Source organism: Apus apus, chromosome 4 (genome assembly GCF_020740795.1).
Source record: "Apus apus isolate bApuApu2 chromosome 4, bApuApu2.pri.cur, whole genome shotgun sequence".
NCBI classification, from domain to species: Eukaryota; Metazoa; Chordata; class Aves; order Apodiformes; family Apodidae; genus Apus; species Apus apus.
In genome coordinates this window covers 10,849,577-10,876,252 of record NC_067285.1, presented here as the reverse complement: position 1 = coordinate 10,876,252, position 26,676 = coordinate 10,849,577, and the positions used below count along the sequence as shown (strand labels likewise).

Genomic DNA, 26,676 nt, shown 5'->3' with positions numbered 1-26,676 from the left:
ATCTTGTAAGAAAACACTTTGAAACTTAAGAAGAATAAAATGATAGATAGATAGATAGATATCCCATTTAATACTGAATGGTATCTAAAGAAGTATGTTCTTGCCAAAGACAAGATCAAAATTATGACGTTTCTGCACTGTGTTTACAGCTAAAACCATCACCCTGATTTGCATTCAGTGATGCATGTGACAGGCCATTATCTGGATTATTCAATGTGTATAATTAGACATTTACTTTCTTTCCCTTTCAGAGTGAGTATCTGTGCAGGGATTTGAAAAATTGATGTAATAATATTCTGTGAACTTTTGTATAGTATTTGCAAAATTAATTTGGGAGGTTGGTCAGAAGGATTTATTTTGAAGCTTTTGTGCCTATAATATGTTCCATTGATTTACAGATAGGTATGAGCATTGGCATGTAGTCTGCAGTGGAACAATGTAGTGAAATAATATCCAGGCCTGTAGTAACATTCAGGATTTCAGGCCTGGGTTGTTATCTCTGGGCTGCTGGTCTTCAGGCAAATGCTTTTAGAAGTAGGTTCTTAACAGTGATGTTTCCAAATGCATTGGCATTTTCCTTTTGAAAAGTGTACTTGTCCCTGCCCAAGCAAAAGCAGCATGTGTGCAAATGGAGGAGCATTCTCTCTGCAGCTGAAATTAGCCTCACTCAAACACCTCTTTTGAAACTGGGTTTATTTTCAGTTCACAGTCCAGCTTTAGTTGAACATAAAGGAAACCTGGATTTATTTTGAAATGTGAATTTAAGATAACTTTTTCCTTTAAAACCCTGTGTATACCCAGGTAGAAACTGTCTTGCTTCTTTGTAAGATTAATGAAAAACAAGACTTGTTTTGTCTCTTGCAGATACATACACATGTGCAACCTCAGTTGCTAAGCTGTGGCTTGTGTGGTTAGTTGGTAGAAGGCGTGTTCCATGTCAGAGTTTCGGAAGTGCATCACATACTTTTGAAGTTTTAAATTCTCCAAAGAATTCTGATTATTTTGGCCTGAAGGAACCAATCTTACGGACTTCCCTGGCATAGCTGCCCTTTGGGTCTGTCTGTGTCCTGACAGTGATCCCTGCCCGTGGGATGCGGCATGGGCTGGAGAGAGCATCCAAAACAGCCCCGTGTCATCAGCCTCGCTGGCAGGGAGGCCCTGGGGGAATTTCTTCAAAATCTAGTACTCATTGCTGCAGGGAAACCTGCTTGGGGTTCATGGTTTGGAAACCCCACCTGAAAATCAGCACTTTTCGTCTGCCCCCTTTTGAGTTCTTCAAGATAAAGGTTTGCTGCCTCACTGGTTGGAAATTTGTTTTGCCTCTGAAAGAGGAACCATGAGAAGTGGATACTCAGATTTTGTAAGAAGTCATAGAGGAACTGTGGCATGCATGAACGAGCAGACTATATTAAGTGCCAACTGTACTGCAGGTTATTTTTAGTGTCTCTTCCTGCAGTGTTGTTGAGAGGCTGGTACCGGTGGTGAGTGGGTCTGTGCTCTTCCCCCTCGAATAGATGGTTGTGCCTTGCCTGTGAGGTTACTAGTTAAATTGCTAGTTCAGGATGCTCAAGATTCAATTCCTTAATCAGTTTGGAGGGATTTGATTCATGTGCCTTCTGCAGCTGATGCTGTGTTTGCTACAGAAGCAGCACAGACCCATAAAAGCCATCAGATTCTGCCCTGTTACCTTAGAAACTGATTTCATACCATAGCTGTGAACCAAGAATTGAGTCACTTCACATTCTCTTTTAGAAACATGTAAAATCAAATTGCACACTAGGTGCAAATATATTGGTCCTCACTTCTTTGCACATTCTTCTATTCTCTGCAGTGAATCTTCTCTTACTGTTAGTTTTCCGACTCAGATGCTCTAGAGAACAGAGCCCATTGTGCTGGGATTACTATTCATTTGATTAAGCTGCAAGGAGTTGTCATTGCTGGAAGTAAAACTTCTTTTTAGTAGCTTGCATGAAACATTCAGCTTGTGTCTCAAGAAAAGGAAGTTCAGTTGCTTAATTGATTATTGCCCATGTCTTCACTTCTAAAGGAAAAAATATTACATATGCAGGGGAAAATCTGAACAGCTTGAAATCACATAAAAGGGGGGAAAAAAGTCCTTGTTAGTGGAGGTATTACTCAATGGATATTAGATCTCCTGGAGTTTTGTTTCTGGTAAGTAGTTTGACAATGCTTCCCTAAAGCAGAGATGTGTTGAATCTTCACTGTGCTTCAGCTAATTTTAACAGCAAACCATGTTTATCCATACTGATAGTCCTTTGTAGGTTTTGGAGATGAGGAAAAACTGGGAAGGGGTAATATTATATCAGTCTAGAGACTGCCAACTCTGACTACAAGGAAGCAGAATGTTTGGTTTTGTTAGTTACATTAAGTCCTCGTTTTGTAGATGTAGAGGAGGTAAATGACGGCAAGGGAAGTATTTCTGCCCCAGCTTTGTCCCTGTAATTATGCTGGTCCGAGCATTTGCGTGATCACAGAGATTTATGCAAAACTTTAATTATTTTTGCATTGTTTTTTATATGGTGGTACTCAGGTGAGTTAATTTTGTAGTTATTTTTCATGTGGGCTTGTTGAATTACATTTTTAATTCATTTTTACCTCTATAGAGTGTATTTCCTGCTCTAACGAATTTACTGTGGTGGTGGTATGCAGCCTCCCACACTGCTATAATTGGACTTCTACTGTTTAGCATTCCAAAGGAGCCACTGAAGAGACAAGAAGATACATCATGTGATCATTAAAAAACATTGCACCTTTGAAGGGTCACTTTTTAAAATTAAATTCAGAGGTCCAGCTTGAAAATAAACAGCAGGTAGTTCTCTTTAAGCAGTCATCCCTCTACAAAGGTGTTTTTCTTCTAGTACATGTTTTCTAATTTATGTTACAATATAGTTCTACAGTGGCATTTTCCCCTTATCACAAGTATTAAATTAGGTCATTAAACTGAATTAACTTTTGAAATTAATCAAATGTTTGGGTCAAACATCACAAAGCATCGGGAATATTCAATTCCTAATTAAAAAGTTAGCTGTGTGTCATGCATTGCTCATGGCTTTCATTACTTTTCTCTAGCAAAGGGGCCAATCTGGCTTTTATTTAAACTTGATGCAGATTTCTAGTGCACGTCAAGAAGGAGCAGAGTTAAAGCTGCATAATGGCTTTTAATGATAAGCTGTAGTTCACTACCTTTGATGGAAAGAGATAGTCTGCCTTGAAAAATAGGGTTATAAAATTTACTAAAAGGGAAGTACTGTACAGCAGCTCAGATAAAACCAGATGAAAGTAGATGAGCTTTAAGAACATGTGGTTGAAAGTAAAAGGTAGTTTGAGATAGCTGTTTGTCTCCTGCAGTTTGCATTTTTTTCTGCAAGTCTCCCTCATAATATTTGTATCTGTAGTGTTGAGAGGGGAGTTGCAGAGTGGATATTTTGATGAAAAATGGAGGAACAGAGGTGCAGCAGTCCTGTGGTAGCAGTGAGCTACTAGGGGGGAAAAATACCATCAAAAAATGGGTACAACTTCAAAAATAAATGTTTGTCAACATTCCTTTGAAAAATTGTCTCTGATCTTAGTTTGGCAATAGTTCATTTTATTTGCAAACCGATTAATTTTACTGTCTAAATAAACACTTTAGCACAATTGCTGCTGTTCTAATCCATCATACACAAATTCTTGTGCTATTTGTAAGTGCTTTTGTGAAAAGAAGGTGAAAACTGATGGGAAAGATAGTAATTTATCTTTTTTTTTCTCTCTGTCTCTCTTTTTTTTTTTTTCTTCAAGGCAGCACTTGAAAATGGTAAATGAGGATGATGTATGACCTCAGTAAAGCTCACAAGGGAAATTGTGTGAGCTCCCCAGAGGCCTTTTTTTTTTTTTTTTAATGAGAAAATAAAAACTTGGAAAATAAGTGGGCAGACAAGAAGGGAAGATACTAAGGGGGGTTTCTTTGTTCATGAACAAATTTAACTTTCTTCTTAGTAAAGTAAATACAGTCCAGATGGCTGGAAAGTACAAGATACTCCCAGGGGTTAGGGTGGAGGTTGGATGAATTAAGCTTTGTAGGAGTCAAAAGTGAACAAGTGAGATACAGAGTTTAAAAAAAAAAAAAAAAAGTGTAGTTGGTTTCTATTCTTTCTCAGGTTTGAGGTCTGGATTAAGCCTTTCACAAGAATGATTAAATAATATGAAAAGGCAAAGATTCTGTTTATAGTATCAGAATAAAATATGAAGAATACTGATAAAAACCTAATTTCCACCAATGGAGTTTGTCAGTTTGTAGACAAATCTTTATCTTAACTTCCAAATACAGCTTGTTTCAATAAATAAGAATTTTGATACTTTGTAGCTGAGGAAAAGTACTGAAAGATCTATACCTGCATTTTTAGTTTTACAGCAACAGTGGCATCATGAATCCAGCTACAGCTTTATTGATGAATTAATACTGTAAGAAAATAGTACCGTGCATTTGAGGTTTGTTGTGAAATGTCTCCTGACCGTCTGTCATCAGGCACCAAGGTTCCTCATGGGAGGCTTGTGCCATCCCTTGATGTGACTGGGCTGATTTCCTCAACTGCTATTGGGACTATGCAGAAAATCCTCTCCAGCCCCTCGTCACACCAGCTGCAGGGCTTCCTTCTTATCTCCATTCTTCTCATCTCATAAAAGAGATGCTGAATGCCAGTAACTGTGCTGGAAGTGCTCAGAAGTAATGCTGCTGAAGTAGAAGGGGAGTAATGCTCCAGCTTTGTAGCTGAAAGAGAAAACTGTGTGCTAGGGCAGGTGTAGAAATGCTGTAGATTTGATGGCTTAGAAGTAAAAACAACATAGTATTAAAGGAAAATATGAGATTAGAAAGGAATCAGTGGCTGCTTAGGTGGTCAAAGTATCACATTAGCAAGCATCCCTTCATAAGAACACCTGAATGGTCATTTTTAGGAGTGAAGTGGCAAAGAAAGCTTTCAAAAAAACATACTGTTAAATTAAATGTAGTGTGAGAATATGCTAGATTTTATTGTTACCTATATGAAAAAGTATGGAAAACTTGCCTTGCTTTTTATGCTTATACAGACGACTATTGCTATGCCACTACTATAACTGCAAATGTACATACCTGGGTGAGCTGGGATGTTGGTCTTGTTTCCTCATGTGAGTGATGGAGCCCAAGGGAGCTAAAGTCTTCCTCCCTGAAATGCCTTTTCCATTCTTGAAGCTTTGATGCTGTAGTGGTGTCTTGGGCAGAGTATCAGGCAGACAGTCTGCATACAGCACCAAGAAGTTGCTTCTGGTTAGGATTTTGAGGTGATTAAAAATGTAAAAAAACTCTCTTGTGGATGTCCGGTGGAGAATAAAAAGGGCAAGATGAATGCAGGGCCAATTCCTAGTGGCAAACTAGTATATTTATGACTTTTAAGAGGCTAGCCAAAGCCATGTTTATGGACGCTTCCCCTACCAAGTGGCAATGGAAGAGAAGGAGAGGGCCAAAGTTGAAGTGTTCTAAGTGCAGGGGATGGTGCAAGGGTTGGAGGGTGGGATTTCTTACAGCCATTAGCAGTCTTGGCATTTTTGAATGAGCGTGTGTTGCTGAGGGTGGGATCCCGCAAACCACAAGGTAGGAGTGGTTGGAGTGGATGGTTTCTGGTGAAAAGCTGAGAGCAACTTTTAAAACATGGAGTGAGTATGACATTAGTAGATGAAATCTGATGACACTAATGAGATTGTGGCAAAAGCCAATGAATTGGAGTTGACAATGAAAGATTGGTAGAAAATGAGGGATTTCGTCTCGGCGGAAAGAAGAAAGCAGGAAGCCTATGCTAACAAAAGGTGAGAAGGAGTCATGCCAGGCTTTCACATTTAATTTTCACTTTAAATAGGAATGTGGATACTTTTTTTTTGTTCTTTCAGTAGAGATATTTTAAATCTGATGAGTCTGAATACCAGAATGCATACGGAGACTGCCGAAAAAGTAGAAGGGAAAAATGATTAGGATACAAGTTCAGGGGCATTAAATAGCAGCTGGAAAATGCTAGGTGGCTTTTTGTTCACAGTTATCCAAACCTTGGGTGTAGCTTGAAAATTACTTGGCTTAAATGTCTTGTATGTAGCTTAATGTATGCAATTTTGTTTTTTGGAATGGAGGCCGAAGGAGCACTGTCCACCTTCCCTTGAGAGGCTTTTGGAAGCCACAGTTAGCACTTGTATTTTGTCTGGCTTGAAGCCCCTGTCACTGTGAAAGAGATGCAATATATTAACAAATATGAATTAATGAATACAGTTTGACTAGTGCCACTCTCAGTACAGATTTACCTCATTTTAAGGGGGTGAGGGGAGCAGAGGTATGTAATGCTGAAATTATTTTTCTGAAGGCAGTTATAACTGTACACAGCATTCAGATCCTTAAGGCCGCTCAGATGACTTCTGAAACTTCCATTTCCTACTGCTTTGACTATATTTATGTGAAAATGTATAATGCATTTAAAATATCTTACCTGAAAATATTTCTGCAGTCTAACTGAGAAACAGTAAGTAGAGTAGATACTACACAGTAGCCTTATTCCTTACAACACTGAATTATTGAGCACTGAGTCTTTAGTAGTGGGATTTACCAGATTACAAAGGTGTGAATTAGCATCTTCATTTTCATATGTTTAGTTCAGCAAAGTCTTAATTAAAGCTTTTCAGATACTATTCAATAGCTTTGATTTGTAACTTTTTTCTAAAATCAGTCTCCTTTTTATTATCAAGAGTAAAGTTTCCACTGGTGGTGGTGCCAATTTAACTTGAGTATGAATGTTACATAGACTTTGCCAGGAGTTTCTTGCCATTCTGAACATTCATCTTGCTGCAGTGACTGTAAGAAAAAATAAAAACAAACTGTATTTTAATGAAAACCAGCAAATCTTTTCTTGTGTAGCTTGATATTACTGTGTTCTAACTGTGGAAATACGTGTTGTGAACTGACTATTAACTCTGCCTTGCCGTACAGTCTGCAGAGCTTGGTTGGTCTCTATAGCATCATCAGTAAGATTGAATTGAAAAGCTTTTGATGCATGTTTTTCTCTAGGATGCTGACAGTAATAAAAACAAAAAGTAGTTTGAGTAGTCTTACAAAGCTCAGTACAGATTTTGGCATATCAGCGGATGTGGTGTTTTGGTTATCTAGTTAAGGTAACAAGTGGAAAAATAATTTTTGCTGTACTATTTGTAATTAAATCAAGCTGCTTCTTTGTATAATTTATGTTTAGATCTTCAGCATCATCTAAAAAGGAGGGGATGGTTCACATGTTTGCAACATTAGAAAAGCTGAATTCTTCAAGACTTAAGAGTGTGCTGTGAATGAGGGTCAGCACTTTGAGAGTTCAGTGTGCATCTCTTTGAAAGAGATCAAGAGATGCAATAGTTCATTAAAAGACTAGTTTGAATTTTCTAGCTTCCTGTTCAGTAAATCCTGGTAAATGGCTTTGGATGTGAAAATATTATGGTAGACTTGCGATGGCCATTTTATCATTTATCATCTCAGAAGGTTAAAGTACAGTATAGATGCATTTCATGTATATTGGTGGTCACCTCTTCCTCTGCAGCATCATTGGGACTACTTTGTTGTCAAGGCCTTGGGGGCCTGGTTCTTCATCACATGGGACACTGGAGCCATGTCCCGTTGTCCTTATTGAGGAACATGGAGGATTTTTCCATGATCTCTCCTAAACGAGGGATTTAAAAATTTGAAATATTTTCATTGTAAGAGTGGCTTCCTTGACTACCAGGGTTATATTTTCTCTGCCACAGATTGTAAATACCCTCTCATGCAAGCAAAGTCTTTTAATGTCTCTATCTGAAGTTAAGAAATTTTTCTGTCTTCTCTACCATCCAAAATTCTTGATTTGTTTGGCACACTAGCTCCATAAAGCTTTGTCTTGCATGGGTTTTGTTTGTTTTGTTTTTTCCTACTGAAAACAATTTGCTCTCTTTGTAGCACATTTCAGTTTTGTTCTGTTTTTATGACTTGTTCCCCTTGCTTTCCTTCAGCTGCAACAGAGAGAATTAAGTACAGTTGTAGCTCTGATTAAAATCTTGGTTTAATTGACTTGCAAATTTGCAATGACAAATATTTGTCAGGGTGCTGATGATCTGTACCTTTTAGCATTCCTGGTGCCTTCCTGAATCCTGATAATACTCTCTGTTATTACCCTTGGCAGCATTCATTTCTTCTTTTTCTCTCTTAATAACATGAAGCTTGGAACAGGGTGTAAATTGCTTCCTCCACAATAGAGTGACTTGTTAATTAGCTGTCAGAAAATAAAGTCCCTTTGTAAGGCCTGTCTTGCTTTTTCCTTGGGGTATCTCTGGTACTTGGTGTCCGCATGCAAGGTTTGAAGGCTGGTAGACCCTGAGTACAGAGCATGCCATTGCCATAGCAATATGGTGACATTTCCAGCTTCCTTTGGGGGGATTCATAAGTCATTTGACATTGCTCAAATAATAATCCCAGATAGAGAAGCTGGGAGAGAAATCTATTCATTCAAATAGCATGAGGGATATTGTGTAAGGTACAAGGGGTATACTACTAGTAGTACTGCTTTTTCTTCCACTTGGCAGGTTGAGTAAGAACCCGTGGTTTTGTGCCGGGCTTCTTGCTAGCATTCTCTGCCTTCCTGCCAGGGAATGCTGCAGGACTTCATCTTGTTACTGATAAACTGAGTTATGGTTGGGGCCAGGGCTCTGTTTCTAATTGATAGGGATGCTAACAGTATTTTGGGAAAATTAAATAAGTAGAAATCACAGTAAAAAAGTAATTTTTTATTACACTCAGATGCTTGATAATTAAACAAAGTTCTCTCTCTTTCTGTAACCCTCTGGAAAAGTGTTCTTGTGAAGTCTCTCAGGTGCTGGGTTTTAGTAAAGATATCTTGTGGCCCTGTTATGACACTTCTGTATCTTATTATATCACCTATTTTGCATGCTGAGTGCTGAGAGTGGAAAAGATGGAAACATGGTTAGATTGTCAGTTGTTTCCAATGAAGAAATCTCTGTTTGGTGGAACTGTTTGCATTCCTGTGGTCAGTGGTATAAGGAAATACCGTGTTATGAAAAATTCCCAATTGTTTCCTTAAGGGCTCTTAGAGTTGCACAATCTTTTGATGGTTTTGTTTGTTAAAAAAAAGAAATTAGTTGCCAGCTCTTCAGTTTGGTACTCAAAATTCTCTTAAATATTTGCTAGGCATTTGCTAGGGCTTTGCTTTTTATACTCAAAGTTTGGATTCAAACCAGAGGTGTATTTTCCTAATATACACTTACTGGCTTTTGTAATACGAGAAGTTGAAAAAGGCTGTATTTTCATTCCAGGGGTGTTTCTTTGGGATGTCCGATCAGTTCCTTGACTCTATCCATCATTGTGATTACTCACAGTTTCTGGACACAGCCCTAAAATACTGCTTCTCTCAGTGGAGGAGAGCTAGCTCTCAAATAACCAAGTGGCTTTTGCACTTCAAGTCTCAAGAAGAGAAATAGTATCTCTGATACACAAATCCCTCCTGTCATACAGGCTGAAACCCTCACTTAATTTGTACTTGCATTTTCAGTATCCCGTTAGGATTTGTGTACTACGTCTGAATTCTGACACATGCATTAATTCAGATGTATTCCAATGTTTTTTTAAAACTGCTTGCATGCAATATTTGTGTTACTACTGTTGTATCTTGAGTACAAATCCATCTCTCTTCTTAATAATCCAATAATGTTTTTCAGTTATTATTTTCCCTGATTTGAGAGCTGGCTTTATGTTGTTTCTTTACTGTGTGATTGTTATTCCTTTTCAGATTTTCTTTTTCCCATTCTTGTTATAATAAGCATACTTTGTTACTGGATGCTTATTTTGGCCATACAGGCATTATTAATTAATGAATAAGAGCTGAGAACACGGCTTAAACAATGCTAAGCCCAGTGAAGACAACTGCTGGCCAGTGCCTGTGTCAGTTTCTTGCCCATATGCAAGGGGTGGGTAGAGTGGGATGGAAAGACCCTGATGGATTAAGTGGAGTGGATCAGGCCATGGCACTAAATGTCACGGTAGTGTTTTACAGTTGTTGAGGGTTTTTTGTTGTGGTTTGTTGTGGTTTTTTAGTAATGAGAAGTTTCAATTGGAGAAGGAGCTTGTGAACGTGCATTGAGTGATAGTGAGGAGAGAGGGATGTAAAGCAGCAATATATGATGTTTGGAGTGTCACTGTTCCCGACTTCAGCCATTTCCCTGCTGCCTCCTGTAGCTGAGAGCTGTAGGGGCACAGCCGAGCAAGCTGCCCATCACCTTCCTGCGGCTGTGCTGGGCACCCAGGGGTCCTGTGCAGCTAGGGGGTCTAAAACAGCATTGAACACCATCATAAATGAGCACCTTTGTGTTCTGCCGACCAAAGTTATTTGGCCCAGACTTGTCAAAACTGGGAAGAAGGATAAATCTGCATGTCTGAGTGTGGTCTACCAATGCCCCCTAGAAATAGTAACTGCTAGCCTGCAAGATGGGATCTTTTCTTGTGGATGATGGCTACGCTTAAAATAACCTATCAGGAACTTGCATAGAAATAGCATTCCCTTATCTCTACTAGTGTGAAGTAGATGAAAAATAAACCGTACTCATGCCAAGAATAAACAGTCACGTTCAAGTGTTTAAATTCCTGATGCTATGGAGGGCTCCTGCTCTAACATGACATTTTGATGCCAATAGGCTTCCTCCTCTTTCCCCAGTTGCGGCCATCGCTTTGTGTGCTCTTCCAGGGAGCAGCTGGCAGGACAGCAAAATAAGAAAATATGCCCAAGCCCTGCACAGAGCACCTGACCAGAGCCAGTTCTGCCCCTAAGTCTGTATTTCTGTCCAGTCTAAAAGTAGATGAAATAATTTTGTGGCTGTTTGCCTGTATTAATACTGTATATAAGTACATAGTTCATTCGTAAATATGAACTTGCTGAAAATAATGCCATATTTATGACAACATTTCTTATTCAAGTGAGCATGGAACCGACTTTGTAACAAAGCAATTCATGAAAAATATGCAATTTTAGCACAGATGCAGTAGCATCTTTTTTTAAGCATTGTTTTCTTGGAAGTTTTTTCTTCAGAGTGTTTTGTAAAAATAATGACTAAGGGTAATTTTGTATAGTTCTACATGCCTTCTTTTTGTGCATGCTGTGTTTTCAGAAGTCAGTTCTTTACTGCTGGAATTCATAGAGTTGAATAATCCAGCCTTCAGTGTGGTGGGGAATGGGATAGCCAGCCTACTGAACTGTTGTAACTGGTGAAGTATGTGTAGTACAATATACTGAGAAGACCTAAACAGTAATGCTTGAGGATATGTTATTGAAGTCATGAAAGAGTAAAAAGAAATAGCTGGTGATAGTTGAAACCATGGTGATGTTACAACCTGATGAATAAAAATGGGTTTACAGATGGGTGAGAAGTACTGCCTGTGCCTGACGGTAGGCTGAGCACAGTGATTTTCACAGTGCATTCAGTGTCTGATTTGCAATGTATTGATCTTAAAAAAGAAAATGCAAGTGTATGTTTTGTTTGCATGTATGAAATCGAGTCTGTCCCTGTCCTCCAGGAAAAAACTGCTTTTCCTTGGAGGACTAGTTGAGGGGAAAGGGAAGATGATGGAAACAGATTTGTCAGGTTAGACTGAGGATCACTTGTGCTCAAAGACTGAGAATACAAAAGATGATGCAAGTAAACAATTACTATTTTATTTACTCATTTTACTTTCATGTTAGAAGATAAAGGCAAGAGGAAAACCTGTAGCTGCTCAGTGGTGGGAAAGGGTCAGAGCAAGGCGGTTGTTTCCTTATGAACTTTGCACTGGGGCAGCTGTCAGCCTTCAAAGAGTTGTATTGTGTTCCTTCCCCTGGCTCCCCACCCCACCAGGGCCTGCCCACTAGCAGCGTAGCAGCCGCTCTAGACTTCATCTTCTGCTGGGCTGGAAGAGGAGTTGTGGGTTGTGGCTGTTATGCTCTAGTTAAAAAATGCAGCAGGTAGGCTGGAGCTGGCTTTCTGTTTTGGAACCCAGTGTGCATGAGGTAAAATAGCCTGATTCCCATCTAGGAGCTCTTAAATAAGGCATCTATGGGATATTTATATATGAAAAATTGATTATATGGTAGCAAAATGCAATACAATTAAATATTCTAAAGAGTTCAAGAAAGTAAATGTTAATGATTTCTTGAGTTTTAAGTGTACAGTATATTCCAGTAATATTGAAAAGCCTACCAGGAGTCAGTAATCTTTCTTCTGTTTTACAGGTCAACTATATTACTAGAACAAAGGAGAACTCTGGAAAAACTCAAGGTACCTAAAGCATTTTACTGTCTGAATTCTTGGCTGTCTTCTTGCTCATTATTTACTGTAATGACTTTAAGGAGGAGTGTCCTTTTTCAGACACTTCTGAGTATTGTGTCTTATAAGTGTTACTGTGGTATAGCTAGTATATATTTTGTTGTGGTCTTCATTTTTATAATAAAAGGCAGCAAACATTCCTGCAGTGCAGTCTTTTAGGGATTTTAGTGCCTAATCTCTTATCTGAAGTGTTGTGGGATTTTTTCCCACCATTGTTTTCTACAGCTCCTCAGTCCTTGATTAAACTAATACAGTGTTACAATTTATGTGTTCATTCCTGTTATGCAACTAAAAAGACTATATTAAAATAATGTTGTTGCTAACACCTGACTAGGATTCTTTCTGGGGAATTTTTTTGAGTTGGAGAAAGTTTAGTTCCTTTTTTCTTTTTGCTGTGATTATTTTCTGTTAAATGCTACCCATACCTTGCAACTGCAAGATTATTAGGCAGAAGCAAGGATGGAATAAAAACATCATTTTATCAAAGTGTGAAGACAATGGCTTTTCTTAATAAAAGCTAACTGCATACTACTGTCCACCTCAAATTGAATAGTGCTGAGCTGCCTCCTTCCACTGAGAGTGTATGAAATTGTGACTTGGGTGATGATGTAGTGATCTGTGGAGCTTTCTGCCCCCTTAGAAAGTTACTAAGCTTGCATATTTTTAGCTGTGCAAGTTGCTCATGCAACATGTGCAGAAGCAGTTTGCTATACATAAGAGTATGATTTATGTAGAGGTAATTCCTCAAATTTCCCACTTTCATGCAGCTTTGGTGCATACGGATGTCAAGTATTTATTTAATTGTTTTGATTGAGGGGAAAGAAAAATTGATATTTTCTTCTTAATTTGTGTCTTCAAAAGTGTGGAAATCTAAAAGAAAGGGCAGAGTAACTTAAAGTGCTGGTGAAAAAGAAATGAGTCTGTTCTTGGCCTGCCAGTGGATAGTTATGCTGATGTTACAGGTGACACAGAATGTATCAGATTACTTATTTGCACAGAAGTGAAAATGCAGGAGAGAAATCCTGTCCCAGAGCAAAATAACAATATTGGCCATGACACATTAATCAATAATATCTTTCATTTCAATAAATGGAGTAATTTTTTAGTCTTTTGGCTTTGCTTTCAGATAGTTCAGATGATCACTTCCACCTTTTAAATTGAGGTCTTCTGTTAAAAGGCAAGTTGTTTTTCTGGAAAATTGGGAGACTGCTGAACATGGAGCACCAGTGTGGCTACGTTCCCTTTGGTGCTCTACTTGCCTCTCCTACAGGCTCCTAGTAAGATGAGAAGCTGGCAAAAAGCATAAAAAGGAATTCATATGTGACTGGAAAAAAGATACGAGTCTCAGATAATTTTTTTTTTTATCTGGCGTCTCCAATGCTGAGGGAGAGGTTCCTATCTTTTTGCCCAATTTAGACATGAGATTTTACTGGGGACGTCTTTTTGCCCCTCACTGTGCAAAACCTGTCAGATCCTTTTCCTGACACTTTCTCCCCCATCAGTCCCTCAGACAAACTTCAAAAGAGATTTTTCCCTATTTCAAAAGGAACCAGACATGGCCTTTCTAACTCACCCTGCATTTGAAGCATTGATAAGTAACATGTGGCTGGCTCTGAACTGCTGACTTTCCCAGCCATTTGAGAAAACACTGTTAATCGTTAAGTTTTAAAAAATGATAGGTTTGTTCTTCCTTCTTTGCAATTACTTTTTTTGGGGTGTAATATATCCCAAGAGTTTAGATTATCTTCTGTCTGAAGCAGTCAGAATTCACTACTGTCTTTGTGATTAACACATATTGAAAAGAAAATGTCAGACTTTTAAAACTTTTCCATATGGAAAGGGTTTCTTTATTCATAATCTGTGGCATGCTGTTTAAGCTGTAACTTTTTTTTTTTTTTTAATGCCTTTGGATCATCACTGTTTGGAACATTTATTTCAGGAGTACCCTAGCAGAAAGAAAAATATTATTTTTAAAACTTGTGACTGAGTAAGAGGAGCCTGGAATCAAAATCCACTGTCTTGTGTGATTGTTTAAACCTGCTATGCAGTTTGGCAAAGGTATGAGCTGAGAGGTCTTTTCCATAAAATGGAGCTGAGGCTTCATCTTCAAAGAGTGGGTATGCCTGAGGACAGCCTCTGGTCCTTTTAATAAGAGTAGAGCTTACTTGAAAGACAAGGCTGCGGATGAAGAAGAATGTAACCTGAGGGTTTATGAGCTTATTCAATAACTTCAGTCTGGTGCTCGCATTATACCGGTGGGAGAACAGAGTAGAATGACTGCCTGTTTGTTTCCTGCTCTAAGGAACAGTCTGAAAGCAAATGGTACAAATATACACTAAGATGCAAGATAAATCTAAACCTCTATTCAATTTTATCACTCAAATTGATTTTTTTTTCTTTAAAAAAATATAATAAAAGTCCTAAGCTTTCCCTGAAAGAGAGGCTGGCAGCATTACCCTGAACCATTTAATCTGGCTAAATAAAATTCAGCATTTAGCTGTTGAGCAAGCTGTGCTTGGGCTCAGGCCTTGAACTGTTAAAACATTTGAGGGACCTGATAGGGCCATTTTCTGAAACTATCTCACAAAACTCTAGTTTAGGATTCAGCAAGTTTGTAAAGCTGATTTTATCTTTAATGCTTTTTTTTATGCCTTTCTCTGATGTGAATCACATTTCTATGCCCCAGGTATCATTACTCATTTTGGTAGAAATTAGACTTTTACAGGCTCTTACACACAGTACTGAGCAAGAGGTCAGGATAGGACAGAGTAGGACAGTTAGCTGTATTTTTGCCTATTGACCAATGTAGAGTTGACCAGAATTTTTGTCTCTACCCTACTGAAAGTGTGTCCCCCAAGTGCACATACACACACGGTGGGGGTGTATCTGTTTTACAGGATGACTGTGATGCACTGGTGAAGGTCATGTTTCTAACCAGGCTGCTGTAGTTCTGGTGCTTTTGAGCCCCTGGGTTTTCTGAGCCTAGAAAGAGGTTGGTGCTTTTGAGCCCCTGGGTTTTCTGAGCCTAGAAAGAGGTTGGATGTTGTTTGTTGGGACTATTTTAAGCATGCTTTGAGTGCTTCCCCCCTACCCCCAAATGCATCTTTGAACATGTCTGTCTCCATTTTCCAACCAGTCCTCATCTTTCTAGTCAGCAAGGACTCCATTTAGGCACACATTTCGAGGCTTGAGCAAGGGAAGCTGTTTAGTGTTTTCTTCTGGGTCTACTGCATTTCTTGCAAACATGGAGAGATTATATTCTGTCTTCTGTCAGTTAGCAGCCCTGACAGGACCATACTTCAGTGCCCTAGAGACCTGGGAGCTTCCTGTTAAATGTCACTTGATTATCCCTTCTGAGCCCCATGGTCAGGTTGAACTTTCTTATTTTAGCCAGTTTTTTAACTGGGGCCATTTAAGTTGCCCAGATGAGGGCTCTTCATACTGATAATCCTGATGAAGCAGAATATGTGATATGAGTGTATTTCTGCTTTAAATGCCTGTTTCCAGTAAAAAAACACACAGGCTCCTGCACATATTCATAAAATCATGTCATCTGATACCCTGTTCTCTACAGTGAATCAGTCTGAAGCTTTTTTGTTCCTAGCATGAGAAGCTTCAATGCAGAGTAGTCTGAGTCGTTGACTTAAATCTTCTCACTAATTATTTGTAGCTGCAGACAGTAATATTTATTTACACTGTATCTGCACTGCATTTTCCCCATTTAGATTGAAAAAATATAACTACATTTGTGAATGTGGTTGTATTTTTCTGGAGTCCTTAATTTGTTGGACTTCTTATCTCTTGGTGAAGAAACTTACTGGAACTTGATTCCTGTTTGCTTGGCTGGTCTCAGCCCTGTCCTGTACTGGACGTGACAATGGTGCAGTATCTCCTCCACCTCTCCAGCTTTCCCAGCTGGTGGTAGTTCTCAGGCTGAACTGAACTGTGACTGGTTTCATCAAAGCACTGGAGCTCTGCCCAGATACTCGTAAACAAATGAAGTACAATGTGGGATATATATTGTGCAAGCTAAAGTAATCAGAATAGAAAAAAAGACAAAATGAGATCCTATTCAATGTTTATACAGTTGTTGCCTGAAAAAGCAGTTGCTTCATTTGTTAGCTCCTGTTTCTTTATTATACATGTGAAAGGGTTGTGTGGTTGTTGATTGTGTTTTGATCTTTATTATTATTTTTAAAGCTTCATAATTTTCAATATAGATTGCTGTTACAAAGTAGAACCTGGTTCTCTGTATCCTCAGCACCAAGCTGAGCCAAAACCAGAGTTTCTTTGGCATGGCCAGTCTAAGTTGGAGCACTTGGACTGCCTCTCTCATGATGATGAAAAGCTGTAGGAGAGCTTAGTAGTAGAGGGTGAGTAAGCTTTTAAAGCAAAACAGGAAGACATGACCCTAGGATACTTTCAGAATTGCTGCTACTTCTGTGATCCATAGTAGGGAAGGCTTATATAAATTCATGCAGCATTTTAAAATGTGAATAAGGCACTTGTAAAGATCCTGCTTCCTCAGACATGCTGCTGATCCTTGGGTTTGTGCAGAGTTTCTGTAGGTATCGCTTCTGTTGCTGAGTTAGGAAAAAGACATTCAGGTTTTCCCAAGCTTTCTCAGCCAGCATATCTTTTGAGGGCATTATTTTCATAATGTTAAAATCCTGAATTGTTGATCTTGCCCCTGCATTTTTATTCCCACAAGTCCCTGTAACGTGTTGAAGAGTGCTGGATTGCTCTTTGCTGTTTTCCCTTTCCGATGCCTGTATCCTGGAAGCAGTTTGCTGGCAGCAGATAAGTTTCTGTATCTCATTCCCTGTCAAATTCTTCAGTTCGTGTGATAAAGCAGTTCCACGCAAGGCAGGAGGAGGAAGAGGACAGCATTCATGTGAAGTCTCTGATTGCAGCAGTGGCTGGAGGAGCTTAGTGGGCATTTCCAGAAGGAGTTGTAGGGACTGGATGCCACAGAGCACGGAAAAGAAGCTCTGGAGTTCACCAGGCAAAAAACATGCGCTTTTTTCAGTTGACAAAAGCAGGCTGTTACAAGTTAGTAGTACAGATTGTGTTCTCAAATCCTGTTAATTATGAATTAATGAAGAACAGCTCTGGAAAAAAGAGTATTCGGTAGCTTGTGACATGGTGATCGGATTTTCAGCTCTTTCTATGTGATGCTGGAATTAAAGCTGAACATGCGGATTCAAATTGCAGACTGGCATGTTTTAAATCAATAAGCTTATAACAACAAGAGAACAGATCTAGCTTTAAAATTAAATATTGTTTCCAAATGCAAAACCATTCTATTTTGCTAGTATTGTAGCTATTAACAAAATGAGTTTAAATGTCTCACCCTATCTCGACTACATTGTACTTAATTTTTTTTAATTGTTTCTCAGCTTAGGAGTCAGTCTGTGCTTGAAAACTCATAAATGCTGAATCTTTGTGAGCATAAAAAAATGTAGCTACATGCATGTCAGCTCATCATTGTGACTTTACAGTGGAGATTGCTGGGTTTTTATCCAACCTAGTCTGGTTTGGCTTTATTCATAAGTCAATGAAGAATAAGTGTTTAAAAATGGAACTTTCTCCAAAGCAGTTATAGATCTTAAAACTCTCTCACTCAATACTGATTTAATAATTTCAGCAAGAGCCTGTGTTTTTAGGATTTTTCCTTCTTCACTTACTGAACTGTACTCTGTAATTATGACCTCCTTAGCAAATGTTGATACTTAGAAAGTCAGTTTAATAAATATACAGCTTTTTGTTTCCCCTCTGCTGAAGCTGGATTTACTTCTTGACAGTTCTGTTGTAATAACATGAATGTTTTCTCTTCTGCTAATGGCCAGTGACTCCTCATAGAAAATAATATGGAACTCGTTTTAAGATTTGGCTTAGTTGTGTACCTTGGCATGTCAGGTTAAAACAATGTCAGTCATTTGCAACTGATGCTCTCTTGATTCTGTTCCTTCTGAAGGCCTTCCCTGTTAACAAAGACCTTCCAACATTACAGTCTCCTCTGGTTATCAGCATGGAGTGCTAGGAAAATGTGATTTGTCTTGTGTCATATTTGGCTGGGGAGAGTCTTGGTTGGGGGGGGGATCACTAACATAGTATGAGTGCTAACCAGATTTCTTCATGCTCCGTCTGGATTTGGGAACTGTTTTCAGTGGAGAACAGTTGCTGCTATTGCCTGGCATCTCCATTTCAAGGTAGAGAGAGATTTGTATGGTTTCATGTCAAATAGTTCAGTTTGAAGTTTGTCTATGTAAGTAATTGGAGTAACCTATAATTAGTTACCTTAATTTTAAGTTCTGTTTCTCCATGTTTCTGGATTAACAGTAGCCAACTACAATTGATGATTGCTGAATCAAATGTATTTATTCTCTGCTAACCATCTTTAATTGTAAGGATAGCAGCAGATGATTTATAGTTGACATAGAACATAATTTAAGAGTGAGTTAATTCTTGTAATAAGCTGAAGCAGTCAAGACCCCAAAATTGCAATTTAACAACAGAAGAAAACCCTTTCTTTGCGTTCTCTGCAGTCTTTGAATATGTATACCTTAAATTAAGAAAAAAAAAACTATGAAACACATGGTATTATGAAACATAACTGTAATTCACAAGAGTTTCAGTCTTGCTTATAATACATGGAACAAATTGCCTTTGTATTTGGAGAACTAACCTACCAACATGTGGGTACAGAAGGAGGTAACTTCATGGATGTTTTCCAAGGCAGACATTGGTCTCTAGCCTCTGGAAGACAGTGTCTTCAGAAGGCATCAGTGATGCTCTCAGAATGTTGACATACGGGGTCTAGGATAGCAAAGCTGGTCTTACCTCGCTCCCAGTAAGTAGAAACTTGAATTACGGTTGTGTTTGGTTGAACTGAGAGTTCACTGGTAATATGAGCCAGGGAACTGAATGCTGCAATTCCCATGCCAGCCTTTTGCCTTTGGTAATCATCAAAGTGAGAGTGCTTGTTCTAAGGAAATTGAAGTCTGCAAGTAGCAAAGTCACTCTTCGGAGATTGAATTAAAAGTTGGATAAAAAACACCTGTCAAAGACTTATGATTTTTTTTTTTCTTTTTTGTTGCTACTTTTTAAGTGAGAAGGTGGTTTTATAGCAGAGTTAAGGAATCTCTTAAAAACAAGGAGGCATCTTTCAAAACTTTAAATGGTGTCCAAAGAAAATAGAAAGGAAGAAAACACACAAAAAAAAAACCCTCTCACAAATTAAATTTTAAAGTATAATAAGTCTGTCCAAAAGATATTCTCAGAAATAACTTGCTAAAGATGCAAGAGCCTACAATAAATCATTTAAATTGAATAATTTCAAGTACAGCAGAAATTGACATTCTGCCAGACAGACTGGAGAGCTGATAGATAAGTTAGTTAGAGAAGATAAGGTGCAGAATGAAAGCAAAAGCATTTGTATGCAAGTAGACTTTCCTGAGAGGTTTTCATTTTTGCTCCACAGGTGATGTTTTGAGAATTGGTCTCAAACTGGAATGTTTGTAGAAGATACACTTTTAGAACCTCAAAAAAAAAAGAAAATAAAATAAAAGAAAAAAGGTAGTAAATTTCCAGGAGTAGGTAACGTGCCCAACAGATCTTAAGGTAACTGCATGTGACAAGACTGATCTGGTAACTGTGATCTGTTACTCAAGGATCAGAAGCAGGAAAACAGGCAAACACAATTTCCATATATTAAAAGCATTTCAAAAGTAGGGCACAACAGACCAGCAGGTCTGTGCAGACAAGTTGGTATGTGTGATTAGAAACAAATAAAAACCACAGAAGACGTAAATGTGTGCATACATTGTATATCTCATGCTTTTGAGAAACGTGCATGTGTACATTTGGAGTAGATGGTCTGTAGCCTAATGGTGGACGTGCAGTTAATTCGGTCTCTTTCCTCCACTTCAGCTTGCAGAACTGAAACTGAAATGTAATTTAATGGAAAAGTTAAATGCGAGAAAGCAATTATTTTTTCTGTAATTGTGACTTTGCGAAGAATATAGTTAATGTCAAATGTTAATGTTGTGTATGGGTCAAATACATTTTAAGTTTCTTCATTGTAAAAAGTTCGCATTGGGATTGAATGTAGGTTGTTTTTTTTCCTCAAAAGTTCATCATAGGTTTCTGAATTTTAGGATCTGGGGGCGGAAATGAGCATTTTAAGAGAAAATAAAAGTGTGGTGTTTTTTGTTGTTGTTATTGTTTTGTTTTTCTTGTTTTAATGATGTCTCCATTGAAGAAGTTAACAGTTGCACAAAACAGTAAGGCTGTGTGCTGTGAGGATTATTTTCGGCTACTTGTCCTTAGCAGGAAGAAGCTGCATTTCACCAATTGTTTATAAAGTTGTTGATGACCTGTGAATGTTTGAAAAGATAAGAAGCTGGGGGAAAAGAAGTCTCTGTGCTGATATGGGTATAAAAAAAAAGTAATACCTTAATGAGGGTCAAATGGCTTTGAAGTGAAACAGATTTACTAGATGAGCTGAAAGGCCCTCTCCTGCATCTGTCAGATGTATACCAGTTTTGTAACAAGGAATCATAAAATGAGAAAAGGTTACCAAAGAGGTCAAGTTACTTCCCCTGAAACATTTACTTTGACCTAATTTCTCCTTAAGTCTTGGGGAGATACGCTGTAGATAAATGTATGCTGTTCTCTTTAAAGCACTTGTTATTTTGCACACATTATATCACATGGAAGAAAGCATATGTTTGTAGGTGGGTACTGATAAGCTTGTCTGATTTAGAAAAAGGATTCGACAATCCTTTCATCTTCACCATAACTTAGTGTTGCATGTTTGCCATGAATCATGCCTCAGAAGATCTAGCTGTGGTATGCGGAGGTGAATTTAAATTAGCTTAGACCATACAGATTTCGGATCAGCTGTAAATACTGTAATGCAGTGAGTGCAGCAAGCTTCTTGAAATGGGCTGGTGGGTGAAAGGGGTTTGTTGTTGCTTTAACTCAACTTTCAACGGGGACTGTTAAGGGATTTTTAGTATAAAGTAGCATTTTGCTTATTTACATCTCGTGCTAATGTTGAGATGTAAAGACTTCAGTGCCACGCTGAGGTCCAGAAGTGTGACTTGTGTAATGCATTTGCTAACTCTTTGGCTCATTTTTCTTTCTTGACAGCACTAATAAAATACAGAAGACAGTCTTTGAGATGTATATTAGCTTCAAGCATTTACTGGGAGCAGGAGGGAAAGCATTCTCACTGCTTTAAAAATCTTTCATGGAACTCATTAAGCATCATTTCCTCTTATACTCACTTGCTTTTTAGAGTCTCCATGGATGTATGTTTTTCTAATCAAGTAAATTTGTATTTTGATCACAAACCAAATAAAATTTTAATCTACTACATTTCCCCTGTTCCTCCTCCCCTCACTTTTCCTACTGCTTTCTTCCCTGCATGTTGACATTTTAAAAATTTATATTTCTTAAGGAATCAGAGGTGTATTTTCACATGTTTGTTGTGTTAGCAGCTCCTGCACTTAGTATTCCGAAATAATTTTTTGTGCCTGGTGACAATTTCTCACAGCATATTTTAGTCTATATACACACTAGTGTTGCCAGATCTTTGTATTTGCTTGGTACTGATAGATGATACTTGTTTTATGCTGTGTTGCGTCTTAGTACAGAAAATTAGTGTGTAATACAGCTTGTTGACTGGAGCAATGTAAAAGACATCTCTGCCAACCTAGAAAGGGCAGACCAGGCTTGAAGTTAGTGAGGTGCATAGGAAAAAAAACGAAAACACAACACTAAAATGCACTACCCACCTTGCTGTATGGATTGCAAGAATTTGATGAGAAGACTCTTGTTTTTAAAGCCACCATTTTTCTTCCCTCCCCTTGGTATTTAAAATAGCTAAGTGATCTCTTTTTGTGTTTCCTTGGTCTGTCATGTACCTTGCTGGTGTTTTAGAGCTGCGTGTATCTTGCATAACTTGAGATGTCTGCAATATGGATGTCTGCTTGGGAATTATGTGCCTCCGTTGCAATCACTCTAGGTGTATGGTGCAGCCAAGAAAGTCTAGAAGATTATTCCCTGCATCCTAGAGAAAGACTTTAATTAGATGATTAATTCCAATATTATGTAAATATCTAAAGTTAAGCAGAAATAATCGGACCCTAGGACCTAATGAATTCATGAACGTAAACGAAGTTGTTAAGTTTCAGTACTTAATACAAAATATGAATAATGACAACTATTACTTTAGGACTTTGGAATTCCCCTTTCAGACTGGGAAACTGTCATGGTTTCACAGGAATTTTAGGCATTGGGCAACTTTGTTCCCAATTCAAATTCTCAAGAGAGAAAAACTTAAATCATCCCAAGTGACTCAGAGATTATTTAATGCTGAAGTATGAAATGTGGTAATGCACACACTGAACTCCTCTTTCAGGTTCAGAAGGGTGCTGTTTATCCTTAACCATTATATAATCTTAAGTATTTCTTGGCACCGTCAAGCACCTTCCTTATTTCAGTAATTATTCCAATATATGTGATTTATATTGCCTATTCATTCATGTGGACTCTTTCCCAGCATAAGTAAATGCATCATCCTTGTGCTATGGCTGAATGGGGCTTTCTAATCCTATTGTGCATTATTTTAGTGTTAAATTATTTGCTATGTAGCAAATCTGAGAGCTATGCACCATTTAAAACCTCACTACTACTCATCTGTAAGTCTGTTTTGGGATGTAGGTGGTACACAGGCTTGGAGCCATCTGAATTTTAGCCTTAGTCACTTAAATTTATCTCCAGCTTGAAGCATCATGCCAAAATTTAAGCACTAAATCCTTAGGAGCAGAACAATTGTGGTATTTATTTATAGGACTCATCTACCATGGTTTTAAGCAATTAGTAGGTCTGGATAGGTTTGCTGCATAAGAAGGAATTCTGCTTTGGAAAAGAAACAGTAGAAAGAGAAGAGACTGGTCTGGGAGCAGTTGTGTTTGGTTAGCCAGTTGGCATACCTCCACCTGCAAGCTTCACTTGAATGATTCCATTTGTAGTGCTCCATCAAGTTTCACTGATGCAGTGACATTTACCCTGTTGTCACATTTAACATCTATCAGCTTTTTCACAACATTCTATCTAAATATTCTGGAAAACTGAGCCTGAGAAACCATTTTGAAATTGGTAGCTATTGATTTAATACCCATTCTTATAACTGTGGGTAGAGTGAGAGTCATTTCTTGACTATGTAATTGCTACATAATTTCTTGAGAGACAGCTGCGGCACTGTCCCTGTCCCTTTATTTAGCTGAACTGTGTTAGATTTTGAGGTAGATCTTGTAGACCCTTTAATCTCCCTGGGATTTTTAGATTAAGAGCTTCACTCTGTTTTGATGATTAAATATAATTTTGTCTTTTATTGCCCAATATTTAGGATAAATAATATATTAAATAATGTATAAGTAAGACATACTGTTATTTGTATTGCAGCACTTAATGTGAAAAGAATTAAGTCTTGGACAGCAGGCCTGTGTGCCATGGAGGTCATGGGGTTCCTCAGTGCAATTGCTGCTGTCTGCTCTTGCTTCCACCTCCCTCCCCAGTGCCTTCTTCCCCAGCTGATCACATACAGAAACTTTCTGTGTATGAGAAATTCGGGTTTTGCTGTGGCAAACAGTAAGCAACATAAAAAATCATCCCCTGATGGATTTGCCTGATGTTGAGCAGCTAAAAGTAAAATTATGGGAAGAAGGATGAGTGCTGTTCTTGCTTTCAAGCAGCAGTGGAACTATTCCGGTGACAATACAGTGAGATTACTTGCAGTCTAAAGTGTGCTGTACTTCTGATTTTACAAAATTGTTTTTACCCATTCTTGAGTCATTGGTTCCAAGGGAATAAAAAGAGGATGTATTTTAAGCTATTTGTATGAATTCATACTTTCCAGTCAACCATACAGTTTGAATTTACTTTCCTTGGGAAACTGTAAATTACTGAAAGACCTCTCATTTTGTGTCTTCCCAGTGATAACACTGCATGCTTGTGTGTTTCAGAGATGATATCAATCTTCCTGAAGTGTAGGTCTAAAATTTGGAGATCTATATTTAAAAAGGTAATGCTTAAATATTTCATCCTTTTTGTTTGGTAAAAGAATATTGTTCTCATATTTGTTTCATAACTATATGAGCACAATATCACAGTCTTATTTCTGCAGAATCTTTTTCTTTCCACACACACTGGTATACTAGTCTATAGTTTTAGCAAACCATATTTATTCAACAAAATATACAAGATGGTACTTTGGCAAGCCTTTTTGTAAAGGGAGTAAACCTTTGATAGTTACTTCTTACCTTAGGTACTGGTCTTGAAAACTGTCAAATGCAAATACTTTCTTATTAGTGTTATTCTTTTGAATACCTGTGCAGTTTGAGAGGTTGCCCCTGGCTGAGTGGTCCAGCAAATCAGAAGCTGACCCACTGTTACTAAAGATCAGAGGATTTTTTTTTAACTGGTGGTGATGGAGCTGAAGAAAAAAATGCCAGTAATATATATTAGAAGAGTCTTGTTGTCTGTGGCTTTACCCAGCAAAAAAGGAATCCATGTGGATAATTTGGATTTTTTTAAATGAAGGCTGGCCTGGGAGGAAAAAAATACATGTTGTTTTTTCAAATATGTTAGAGGAAAAAGATGAGCAGTGCATGTAGCCTGCTGAGTTTATTCCAGAATGGGATGGAATTTCCATGTGCTTGGTGGGGTTTTGTTGATTTTACCCATAGCATCCTCCTTTGATATACTCTGTCCCTTTCCTGAAGTCCAAAGGTGGCATGAGGGGATAATATTCATAGGAAAAACTCTGAAGGGCTGAATTCTGCTTTAAGTTCTGGAGCGCAATCCACAAGAGTTGGGAAGATTACTTACCAATAAATAATAATTACCAATCATTAGTAATTACTTACCAATTAGTTTTACTTGAGTATAGATAGAGCCAGGTCTCCAGCAATTTCATTGTAAAAGCACTGATTCAAATTAAAATTGCCCCCAAATCTACCTGTTTGGCATCAGCCAATGTATAAACCTCTTGAGAGCTGATACAGATGGGTGGGTTTCTGAGGACATCCCATCTAGTCCTGACCAGTGACAGTCGTGTCCGTCGTACACACTGAACCTGGCCTTGCCAGCAGCTCCCCTCCCCTGCCCCCCCATCTCCCTCTCCCACCACCCCATGCTCCCCTCCTACCACCCCATCCCTCAGATATCTTTATCCTCACAACACAGATATGCAGCGCGCTGGTCTGGATTTCATTTCTTCTTCCTCAGCTCTGTGCATCCCGCGCGCATTCCTAAGGCGTTACCAGCAGCCCGTGTCTCTGAAAGCACCAGATCAGCTTTCAGCGGCAAAAGCTTGAGGAGGAAACAGGCCAGTTCCTCTATGTGCAAACAGCTGGGCAGTTGTGGACGGAATTAATTGCTGATACACATTGGCTGTGTTTTTCTTCTCTTGTCATTTCCTTTGCAGCTGTGAAGGGCAAGTTTTTTAGGCTTTGAAAACAGCACAGACCTCAGCAGTAGTAACGTAAAAATACCTACACTTGCTGGGATTTGCATACAGAATAAAACCTCTGCTAAGCTGTAACAACCAGCACTGTTGACGTCAGTATTCAAATTCCAGCTGCACCTTCCAAAACTAATTTCTGACTTTGGATTTCCAGCCTAAAAAAAAATCTGTTAGGGGAGATTTGGCTTTCTGAAAATAGGAGTCTGAAGTTGAGTGTTGAAAGTAATCTATTCCGAAAAAGGTTGCCTTCCATCTATAGTCATGGCAATTACATCAAATGGACTGATGCTGCTTTAGACAAACGTGAAACAGCCAAGTTGCTGAAAGTCATGTTCCAGGCCGGCAGTTATGGGAAATTTATCATGGGGCTGGAAAATACGCGTGTTATCAACAGGGCTGCGTGTCTGCCTCAAGGCTTCACCCAGCTCGTAACAATGCAATAACAAACCACCCATCACAAATCAAAAAATGCTGTCAAAATAGATTCTGAGCACCAGTGGTGTTAGAAGCTGCAGTGTGCTGGGGTTTAGTTGTAAAGTAAGTGGAAAGATGTGTAGTAACTATTGTTGAAGATAATATTTTGTTAGCTTCCACCCTGTAAGTCCCACAGAAATTTTTCCGCGTGTTTATTAAGCTGTTCTCAATGCACTCCTGCTTTGTGGAATTGTTACACTTTCCTTTCTAGCAGGCTTATGCTGCCATGCAATTTACTCAGGGGAACATCTATAAGCTCTTTTGCCAAAATA

At 38.4% G+C, this 26,676-nt stretch overlaps 1 protein-coding gene across 3 annotated transcripts in view; it reads left to right on the top strand.

Moving 5' to 3' along the window:
- The window catches only part of ADD3 (adducin 3), a 96,142-nt gene that overhangs the window by 22,043 nt on the left and 47,423 nt on the right, over window positions 1–26,676 (top strand). For 2 of the 3 annotated variants that reach the window (XM_051619914.1, XM_051619909.1), the window contains exon 2: window positions 12,300–12,345. The gene's annotated coding sequence lies outside the window, so the exon portion shown is untranslated. Of the gene's footprint in view, window positions 1–12,058; window positions 12,078–12,299; window positions 12,346–26,676 lie in introns of those variants that run through there. The other variant, XM_051619911.1, reaches the window with a different exon arrangement.